Genomic DNA, 12,201 nt, shown 5'->3' with positions numbered 1-12,201 from the left:
TTCCCTCTTATTTCAGGTAATATCATACAGCTAGCACTTAAGTGTGAAAATACCCATATACCCCAGAGACAAACTCAGCAAAAACATGAGTAGATATGCTCAGTTTACCTTTAATTGGAGTTAAAGACATGACAAATAGTATATATAAATATATATTTGAAGAGATTATTTTAATGTATCTTTAAAATTTCATGCCTGCATAGAGGATTTTATTTTACAGAACAGATTCAGCAGATAGCTGTTAAATATTAGCAAATAAAAATGTTAAAGTTGGATTATTACTAGTGCTTACAAACAGCACATAAGGGAAGAAAATCAACACTGAATTATCCTTGACTATTGAAGAATCAGCAAGAAAAGCAGAAGGAAAAAGAGGGAAGGATTTGGCCAGCCCTAGGTGGTGACCCCAATCACTGAAGCAAAATTGGCCTCCTAGATGGATACTGAAAAACCAAGGTAATATGATGGTGCAATTGCAAAATGTTCCAACATCTGAATTCCATAAAGCATTTCAAGTGTTTTATTGTTTTCTTTTTGTGAAAGATGGACTGTGGCTTCTAATGATTGATGGCTAGAGGCACAAAGTGGTATCTTTGCAAAATGAGGAAAGAAATAACAGAAAGGAAATGGCTGGATCTAAAATGTACCATCTCTTAAAAATATATTTGTCCATTTAATAGTGTTTCAATAGATGAACTGAAATTGTGTTAGAAATTAATCTTTGAACTCATTTTTGCACCACAGCTAAATACTAAGGCACTGAAGTAAGATAAATCTGGGTTCAAATTCATTTCCAAGAATCTAAAGTTAGGAGATTTTAGGGAGGTATTTAAGCATTCTAAACTTCACTCGTCCTTGTCTGTAAACTGTAATAATAATATATATCTACCTCGTTGTTTGATAGATAAATAAAACATTTATTTAAAAATAACCCTTACGGTTGTTTTGAAGATTAAAAGTGTTTACACATATATTATTAGGTCACTATCTGGTACAGAGTAAAACCTTAATATATGCCAATTTGCGTTCTTAATTACAGTGTTTAGTACTTAACTTTATTTAACATGTAGTAACCTTATTTTCACCTAAAGCATGAAAACAACCTTGCAGAGAGAAATTGGTAAGTTAATTATACTCACTCAGTACATAGTCACTAATTAGTTGAGAGGTTAAGGGTTTTTTTTATTAATCATATGTTTTACTTTTGTCTGTATGGTGTAATGTCTAGGCCTCCATGTAATTTTTTTGTGTTTGGCACAGGTCCATCCACTTTCTAACATAACAGACATAAATTATGTTTGAAAAAATGCAAATGGAATAAAAACATATTTTTAGCACAAAAAGGGCAGAGGGATTATGCTGATTGTCATGTAAGTAATTGGCCCTGGACAATTCTTCTACAGTAGTCAAGATAAACTCTCTATGGTTACATGCCAAAGAGTCCTATTATGGGATGAATTGTATCCTTCCAAAATGAATATGTTGCAGACATAATTCCAGCAACTCAGAAGTGACTACACATTTGGAGAGAGGGCCTTTAAAGAGGTGATTTAAGCTAAAAAGAGGTCATTAACATGAACCCATTCTGACTGTGTAGAGAGAAAATGTAGACACACAAAGAAACAGGAGAGGTGTGCACCCACCGAGGACAGAGCATGCCTGGGCAGTGAGAGGGGTTTCATCAAGATATGAGCTACGGTGAGAAGGCTCAGGAGAAACCAAACCTGCCGACATCTTGATCTTGGACGTCCAGCATCCAGAAATGTGAGAAAATTAATTTCTGTTGTTTAAGCCATCTAACCTATGGTATTCTCTTATGACAGCCCAAGCAAACTAATATGTAACAAATACAAACGATACCTAAAGATATGAAAAAGAAAGAGGTGGAGGCTTAGGGGGGCATAAACTAGATGCACTGAGAGAATAGGAACATGGGGATGGGGAGGGCATGGGAGTGTAGGACTTAATGGGTAGAAGGGCCACTGATGAACCAACCAGGTTAAACTGTGCCCCTCCTGCCTGCATTACAGTTCTAGTCCTTTTTCTGCTATACCTTTTCCATATCATTGACCACCTTCTGCCATAATATATAATAAACTTATTTTCATCTTTATTATTACCCTACCTCCAATAACCGAAAGACCCTCATTTTTAGTCTGCTTTCCTGTGTAATTTCCTTTTCAATGACATATGCTTCTCCTCTAGAAAAGTGTCTGGCACTTAATAAAGGATTAAAAAAGTAATGAGTAAATGAATGGGTCCAGAGAGAAGAGACAACCATGCGGGTGGCCCTGATGGTCAAACACAATCGAGTGAGCTGTAGAGTTGGGAAAAGACCATTTTCATTCAACCATGGTAGAATCAGTATTGACTGTAAAAGAGTGGCTTGTCCTGAAGTAAAGAATTATTCCACAAACTATTTCTACTGAGTAGTTCGCAGAAAGAAATTTTACCCTTACTGTTTCTGAGGTCAAGGATTTATAAGGGAGTCTGCATTATAGTAATTAAATATAAAAGATATTTAATGGGAAGGAACATGAGCAAGGTCCTTGAATATCATCAAAATCAAACAATAAAAACAAGCCATTTCAAACAGCACTCGTTCCACTCTGTTTTGTAAAACAAACGCCAGTCATGTGTGGGTGAATTTATGGTAGGTTATATTATAACTTCAGTTTGAACTGTAATTTTTCCCCACTACTGCCAACACACAAGCAAAGAGTTTTTCTTAACTTACCATTTTCCTACATGTCATTCAATTCCTTCCCTCTCAATGCTACCATGACCATTAATTTACTACCCCAAGAAGAACACTTCTATTAGTAATTATATCAAGCCAGCAGGTATAAACTGGACTATCCTATACAAAGAAGGAGGTGTATTTGGACTACCCCTCATACTAGACATGAGCTAGCATTTGCTTCTCTCCAAAAACTCTTTGTTATATACACAGTTATTATCAATTTAATGATTCTTCCTTTTCTATATCTGGTTGCATTAATCCTTCTCTGAATCATAGCCAATATGCTAAGCAGACTTGGGTTTCAATTGATATTTAAGAATACATAGTATTTTGTACTTGTGATATTTTTTAAATTTGGATATTCTGAGACAGAAATGTGAAGTCCCTTTAGAGAACAAATGTTCAGATAGAATTACTCCTAATTGTCAGCCATTAAAGTATTTTAAAAATTAAAGTTTAACCATTTTTTGTTACTACCCATATGTTGTAGAAACATCCTGAATGCACATTAAAGAGACACTTTTTTCCAGTAATGTTTTTCAGAGATTTCAAAGGTTGACAGAATCTCTGCTTCACTTGGAAATTGTTAAAGAAATCTGGAACTATTGAAATATAGGATATCCAGCATTTGTGGGGATTTTTTATTGTTGTTGCTTTGTCTCAGCTTCCCAGATGTCTTTAGTGTCTGCATGGATGGAGAATAGTTTCTAGCTGATCAACTGACATAAAATGCTTTGCTTAATTTACTATTGTAGTGCAATGCTCTTTCAGATACATTTTTTTCCTAGAAACCAATGAAAAGTGACAAGTTATTGGAAATAGGCTGGTGAGCCACATAATTACAAAATGCAAATTTTAATAACAGAAATACACTTGCATGCATAGTAATTAATGTGAAAATATTTCCTGTGTAGAAAAGGTAATGCTTTTTCATGCTTAAATGGAGTAAGAAGAACAATGGTATTATCACCAGATCGGTGTTAGACAAATCAGTATGTAGGTGATGGTATCACAATCTAGCAAGACTGATCCATGAGATAATAGGCCTGAAACTTAAAGATAATTGAAAACTTAAATACAATTATATGGGGAGGAGGGAATTGTTTGATTTTAAATATTTAGCCGATTTTTTTTTATTCTAAGAGTTTAATTAAAAAAAATCTAGTACTACAAAGCAAACTGTCAGAAAATGCATGTTTTATAGTACATATATGACACATTATATGTTGTTATGTTTTATTATGCATAATTTAATATTTACTCTATTAAGGTCTTTTTTGGATAGTGTTTAGTCAAGAATTCCACAAAACACTGAAGATCTTGCATTATGTGCTACTGACATTTTTAAACTAGAGAATTCCCATAGATCAGTGTGCTATGATCAAGGGAACAAATACACCCTTGCGAAAAATCTAAGAAACTGTCCTTAGTTGTTCTAAATCATCCTGGTCTAAAAGCTCTGAGCTCCAGATTCTGCCTCTGTCTCCTAAAAGATGAAGGCTGAATAATTTCCAAAACCTTCATAATAAGTGGTGTGCCTATGTGAGGGTGCAGAGGTTTCTTTAGGCTAAGCTGGTGGCTTTTGAGAATCCTGATGATTACTAGGATCTTGGGCTTTTGCAAAATGAGCAACAGAATGATTTGTGTTTGTACTCTTTCTGTTAATAAAGATGGAAAAATGCTATGGCTCACCGGATTTTGCAAACCTTTGACTTGCCAACAATCACCTGATCTAACTAGTATTAACTGAAAAATGAAGCATGGGATATTTTAATTATGTAGAAAAAAGAATCCTTTGAATTTTTCTCTCGCTTTCTCCGTGATATGTGTGTGTGTGTGTGTGTGTGTACTATTTCCCATAGTACAAAGACATTATGCAAACTTTGTAAAAATATTAGTGTAATTATAGTTATGGAGCAGAAACTCTAACTATATGAATATCCCATGTGCACCCAAACTGCCATTTTTTTTCCAAAGTGAAAATTATATTTTGCTCTGAATTATAAAAGTAACACGTTCTAATCATTTAAGAAGACAGAACAATTTGAAGGGAAATGAAAGCCTTTCTTATTCCATAATAGTTATTTTTATACAAAATTTAAAAGATTTTACACATATGTTTATGGGTCTAAATCTATCATCTTCCCTTCATGAGAAGAGACTTCCATTTATATAATATTCCTGGTCTTTGTCCCTCATCTGTTTATCCCCAAGGGAGGAAAAGTAATTGCATTTGACTGGTGAGTGGAAATACAAAAGCACCCAAAGCCTAGGTTGGCCTCTACCTCCCTTGTCCTTGGAGCTGGCTGGTCTGCAGTGAGCATGTTTTGATTCCTATCAGTCATGCTGTGAGTTCAGGGGGAATGAGCTGTTCACAATTTGATACACAACCTGTAAGTTTTTCCAAAGTGGAGATTCAATAAGCCAGCTTGACTATAGAAATTAGCCACATTTTGCACTGCCACTTTTATCGAGATAAATAAGATATTTTGGCCTCAGTTCACACGGATCTTCCGATTGGTTTACATTCTGAGGAGGAATGAGCAGTATTACTTTCGGATCACAAAAGCCATATGATGAAGTTACTAATACAACCACCCACTTCTCTACAGATGGGAAACTGAGGCATAGGGAGCTTAAATAATACGTACAAGGCCATACAGGTAATAAGTGATAGAACTTGGATTCCATTTTTGGATATGACCTACTTCATATAACCTATCTTCTATATATCATATTTAATTTTTTTTCAGTAATTTGATATTAAAAACAAATAGCATATACTATACTGGACGAAGCTACTTATTTAAATCTGATTTTTCAGTTTGACATTTTATATATTACTAAAATCTACAGTTGTCCCACTATTTTTTCTTATAGAGAAAATTAAAATTCTAGATCATTTATTTTCTATGGCATGCCTACTATTGTAATTCTTCACCTTTAAAAAAATATATATCAAACTTATACATCACATATTTTAGTATCTTTGAATTTCTGCATCTCTTTTATGTCAATTAGATGCTTAATTGTTCTTACTTTGAATCCTCCAATCCAGGAACCACAATCTTTTTCTATAAAGGACCAGATGGTAAATAGTTTTGACTGTTGGGGACATGGTCTCAGTTCCAGCTATTATGGGCAGCCATGGACATAAATGCATGAATATGTAAGGACTTGGCCCACTGGGAATAGTTTTCCAGCCCTGTCATAATCTTAAACATGATTCTGTCTCATATATGCTCAAGAGATTTTCATATTGTAGTCAGATCCTAAGTCCTGGTGCAGTTCGTAGACGCATAGATGTTAGAGCCAGCGTGTCAGCATTTATCTCATGGTTTTATCTAAAAAATGGGAATACTAATAGTTTCTACATCATAGTATTGTTGTGAAGATAAAACTATATGTATAAAACAATTACAGTAGTTCAGACACATAAATGGGCTACATAAGTATATGCTGCTATAAATATTATTGTAGTCAGTTATTTCTACTTAGATTTCATGCTTAATATCATATTAATATCAATTATAATGTGCTATTGAATTTCCACTGTCAAATTTCATAGTTTAATAACTTTATGTCAATTCACAGAGCTTTGCATTATTTAAAATTTGTCTTACATTATGGGAGGACAAACTCATTTAAATCCCCTATGGATAATAATTTCAGAGTTTGATCTGTTATGCTGATGGGTACACCAGGAACTCTCTGTTAGCTTTCCTCTTCTAATTCGTATTAGGAAAAAACTTGAACTTAGAAAGTTTCTATTACTGAGTAGGTTTTTTTATAGCAAATCTCCCCTAAGTATGAAGTGGTTTCATTTATAATGACTATCCTTTCAAAGTTCTTCAGTGAGACAGAACTGCATCAATTTTCAGAGACAGAGAATAACAAAAACTAATAATTATTCCCATAGTAATGAACAAATATCCAATATACTTGACCTCCAAATAAAAGTGCTATTGTTACATAAAATCTAAACCATCTCTAATCTATTTATTTTTCAAAACCACAATGACAAATTTTTTGAAGAGAAATGTAAAACTTGTATTTGCCAAAACAACTTTACAGAAAAAACACATTCTTCTGAAAGTAGAAAATGACACTAACATATACAGAAATTATGCTCTGTACTCATTGTCACTTTACATGCTTCCCTCAATGTAACACAGTGATGGTGAGGTTGGTATTAAATAAATCATTGTCAATTTGATTGGCTAGATAAGTTGGAATTTTAAAAGCTATAAAGAAAATATATCTATGACTTTTCAATACAGGTGACTATAGCATTTTAACAATGCTAAGCAGCAAGAATTTCACAAGAAAAATAGTACTCTTACCTTACATTGAGACAATCATTTATGATTTCACAATATAGTTTGTCTGTATCCCTTAAATTCCAGGAAATTTTGTATTTCCTACTCTGTTTAGGTGCTTGGGAACTCATTTAATGTACATTCATGTTAAATAGGTAAAATTTCCTCAGACCTCATTATTTTCTGTGTATAAATAATGAGATAGTAAATATTATTTTTGTCTTTTTATACATGTGGATGCTGAAGTCTAAAAAAATTAAGTAACATGCCCAAGGGGAAGTAACATGTATCTTATAGGTGGTGGAGGAAGAATTTGAATATAGGTCTTTGATTTTAATGTATTTGCTTTCAAATATTAAACTGAATTTATTTTTAGAGAAAAATACAGAGGTAGCTTGTATTATTTCAATGGAAAGAATTTTCACAATGATAACATATGTGCTTATATATAAGATTAAAAACAATTCATCCCAATTGTAAGCTAGTGAACCTATTCAATTTTGGTTTCAGGAATTCTCTAATTTCTGATTACTTTTGATTCCAGATTCCATTTGCAACAAAATTACTGGAATATTCTGGGAAAGAGTAACAGCAGAAATATCACCAGTTGACATATTCTTCTTTAACTGATTCACCCATATAGGTAATGCATTCAATATTTCCTGCATAACAATACAGAATCATATTCATGCAGTCATAACATTGAAAATCTTAACACATACACACATAAACATACATGCATACATATTAGATCCTACAGGCATATGAGATGATATAAGTGCCTCACCATTTTGTACTAACATAATTAAGAAACTTAATAGACAAAATTTATAAATGACATGGAATACAGTTTGGCATGTTACTTTGATAACTCATCACCTGAAAACTTCTAAAATTGAATGGTTTTTCAGTGTCTAATTTTGATAAGCTCCATCTTTGACCCGTTCAATGATTCATTTATAAAAGAAAGCAGTGTTTCATAAAAATGTACATAAATTAAATGAGGTGTACTGCAGCACAGCCTATGTGAAGGAAAGGTCTTTACAACTGAAAGGCAGTTAGCCCCGCGTGTACGTGAGCCCTTGTGTCCTCACTCTCCTCAACTCATTTCCATTCACTAACTTCCTGATGCAGGAATTGACTTGACTTATTATAACAGTAAGTTACTGAGTTGTCACGCCTGAGAATCTAATAGTGTTCAGCTTTACACAATGTATCCCATGAAAAAACTTAATATTATTTGCTATATTCAAGTTATAACCTGTCAATTTGAAATTTGTGTTTGAAGCATATTTAGTAAAAGTTTTCCACATTTTAAGGTGAAACGATATGAATGGTCATGTTCATAAAACAAAAAAAATCAAAAACAAAAATTGCTTCCTGCATGATTCTTAGTTTCTAAAGTATGCCACAATAATCACTTAATCAAGTTCTTACTTACAACAATAAATCATTATAATCTGTTTAATGTAAAGATATTAATCTATACATCTTATAGCAAAAGCAATGAAATTGGGCATATTCATTATTTTATCCACAAACTTTATTAAAGTGTTTAAAATGTTAATGGATCGCTTTACCTTCTGCATTCAGTAAACATCATTGGAATGCACTGAATTTTCTAAAAGCAAATAAGTATAAAGCTATCATAATCTATATGAAGATGATTTCAAACTTGAGTATAAACTTTCTTGCTTTTCATGTGTAGGAATACCACATTATAATTTAACTGTAAATTTGGATGAAAATGCATTGTGATACACTTATACATGTTTGTTTCTGATACTTCAGTGAATATCCAAATATAATTATTTTTCATTACTAGCTAAAAATGGTTCATAAATTACTTAAATTAAAAATTTAATCCAACCTCTATATCTTTGGGTGGCTGTACTTCTATAGCTAAACACAAGCTGATAATGAGGTGTCCTTAGCCCATGGTCAGTGAGTTTGGGTTATTATTGAAGCACATAAAAAGGGGAAGAATCAACTCTCATGACAAGGGTAACATTTATTACTATATATATACATATTTGACTATAGAGTTTTGATTTTTGACTAAATTACTAACAAAGTATGTATCCAAAAGATAATATTCAGAAATTAAATTTTTTCATATAAAGGAATAGCACAGAAGAGTTCACTGAGTCAAGTTGAGAGATGGTTTATCAATGTTGTCTTTGTTTCAGTGATTCCTGGTAGAAAGAAGTGCAAGCCACATTTGTCATTTTAAATTTCTAGTAGCTACACTAAAAAAATAAAAAAGGAGAACTTTAATAGTGGTGCTACATTTTATTTTTAATAATTATTTTTTTTAAATTATCATTTCAAAATACAGTCAACGAAAGAATTATTAATGAGATAGTGTGCATTCTCTTCTCCATATTAATAATTCAAAATCCATGTACATTTTAAAAAGCAAAACAATTGTGTAATGAAAAAAATCTTACATTACTTCAGTTTATACATTAAAATTTAAATTAAATTCAATTAAACATTCAATTTCTCAGTTGCCCTAGACACATTTCAAGTGTTCAAGTGCCTACTATGCTATGTATTGGGCAGTATTGTTCTTAACCAGGTAAGAAATCAGAACATTAGAGCGTGTTTCTTGAATAAGATATCCTTAAAAAAAAAATACAGCTGTAAATGTACTTCTTCTAAGATTATAAAGTATGGGGTCTTTCTATAATGTTAGTCTCCAAAATGTATTAATATTCACTAAAACCATAATGATAATCCTGTGATAGCAGCACTGACTTTCATTCTCTCTTAAAATATACACAGATAGTGTAATTGCCATTTTTGAAGGAACTCATTTAATTACAGCAGAATGAATTCAGTTTAAATTTTATTAAAATATTATTGAGAGATTCACTCTATAAAATGGTCACATTCAATAAACAAAAGAGTATATTTCAATATTGTTATGTGACAGAAGTAGAGAACCTAACCAAGAGCCTGATTTTGTGTAACAAGAAAATTAGTAGATTCTCAGAAGGGAAAAGCACGGCAGCTATTAGTATAAACAGCAATTGAACAAACCGCACAGAACTCGTTAATCACAGCACCCCTCTTTTGCTCAAGCATAACCATCTGATATGAAGTCTGCAATTGAATGAAGATCTAATGCAAAGATCAAGGAAACAGAAAACTAATAATTAAATAAATGAATATTAAAGTATTTGTCCTTTTTTATTGTTTTTTGAATACAACATATGTTCTTGTCAAACGACACAAAATTGATGATAAATATGAAATTAAGTCCACATAAAGAAAAAATAAATACCAGGGAAAGAGAAGTTTGAAACAATACAGAAGAAAGAAGAATAAATTTCCTAAAGGAAGTAATGGGAATGGGTTTTTCAAGCCCAAGTTAGAATTAATAAAAATGTGAAAGAATATATATGCAACTACAATCCTTTCAGGAAATTAAATTACCTGGAGGGAAGAACAGTTCTACATTTAAATTCAAAGACTTTGATTTGAATGCTGTTTAATACAGCCACTGAAAAGTCGTTCAATTTCTTTCAACCTCAATTTTCTTGTTTGTAAAATGGGGTTAATTGGAGGTTAGGATATTAGGAATAGAAGAAAGTATAGAGCTAATCATTCACAGTTATTCAATAAATAATAGTTCTCTTTAATAATAACAATAGTTACCAATAATTGAGCTCTAACTACATATCCTTAACTATATGCTTGCTGTGCATTCTTATATCCTTTCACATAGCTCATGAAATTGAAATTATATCCCACATTTGAGACATGCAGATTTACTCTCAGAAATATTAAGTATCAAAATAAAGTCACCTAACTAGTAGAGCAGTCTTTTTTGTAGAGCAGTCTTTCAAACCCAAGTAATACAGAAGCCCTTCTCTGAAACACACATCAGGCTATAACAGTGCAAACTCATACATAAGGAGGAATGTTTAATCTCATATTTTAATAATTAAAAATTAAATCTTCCTAACCATAGCCAAAGTGAATTTATCATAGAAAACCTGCTCTGCAATAACTGGCTAAATGGAAGATAGATGGTCACCATTTTTTGTAACATAATAATATCCACTCACTTGCATATCTCTATAGATCAGTACAGGTATTATGTCTATGAGGTAGGACTATAATGCCAAACAAGTAATATTTATCAAATCAACTACATATTAACATCAACTTTGGAGAGTTGTATTAAATTTGTATTTTTTGTGTAAGTTTAAATAGCACAAGTTTTTCTCATTACAGCATATTTATAATCAAATTGCTTATATTCATAATGAATCTCTTGAGTTGTAGTGGCTCATATTAGAAGTAGTTTCTAAAAACAGAGATCTATTAAGAAGAGCCAATAAAGCTAATTTTTATTTATAAGGGTGTAAAGACAGAATTAAAGAACCATTATTCAACTCTCTAATTATCTTGAATTTCCAATACGTATTGTATTTACAGTTACTCTTCCAAGGTAAAAATAATTTAATTATAATTAATTGGATGCATATCAGTGTACAACACATTTTTCATGCATTCATTTAACAAATTATATGATAGGTGGTCAAGGAATGTAAAGTTGATAGAATTTGAAAAATGGCCCAAAATTATATCACTGATGAAGTTCAAACTAAGTTTATCTTTACATTAAAACCTGTGCACTCCAAATACACAGCATGAATATTATGGCAGTTAAACAGGTCTCTACTGTTGTGTGTGTCTCACCAGGATTTCATGTGGCAAGTAAAAACTTAATTCCTATTACTTCAAAACCTGCTCTTCTTTCAGTCTTTCTTATATAAGGCATTCACACAAGCATGTACACAGTTGATCAAATTATATAATTAGGAGCCCTTGCTTTCTGTTCTTCTTTGCCCACACATAGTCTTTCAACACACTCTGATCAATGATCAATCTATCTCTACAATCTCATATTACCTACTTCTGTCCACACTGTTCAGTCAAAATACCAACAGCATTTTTCAATGAACTAGAACAAATAGTTATAAAATTAATATGGAACCACAACAGACCCTGAATAGCCAAAGTAATCCTTAGAAAGAACAAAGCTTGGGAGATTACACTCCCTGACTTCAAGCTCTACTACAAAGCCACAATAATCAAAACAATTTGGCATAAGAACAATCCAAT

At 32.1% G+C, this 12,201-nt stretch overlaps 1 protein-coding gene across 2 annotated transcripts in view; it reads right to left on the bottom strand.

The window, feature by feature from the left end:
• CDH18 (cadherin 18) overlaps positions 1 to 12,201 on the bottom strand; it is a 1,048,863-nt gene that overhangs the window by 881,521 nt on the left and 155,141 nt on the right. The window lies entirely within an intron of this gene.

This window comes from Manis javanica, chromosome 1 (assembly GCF_040802235.1).
Source record: "Manis javanica isolate MJ-LG chromosome 1, MJ_LKY, whole genome shotgun sequence".
NCBI lineage: Eukaryota > Metazoa > Chordata > Mammalia > Pholidota > Manidae > Manis > Manis javanica.
Note: the sequence above shows the minus strand (reverse complement) of the source record. Positions and strands in the feature narration are given on the sequence as shown.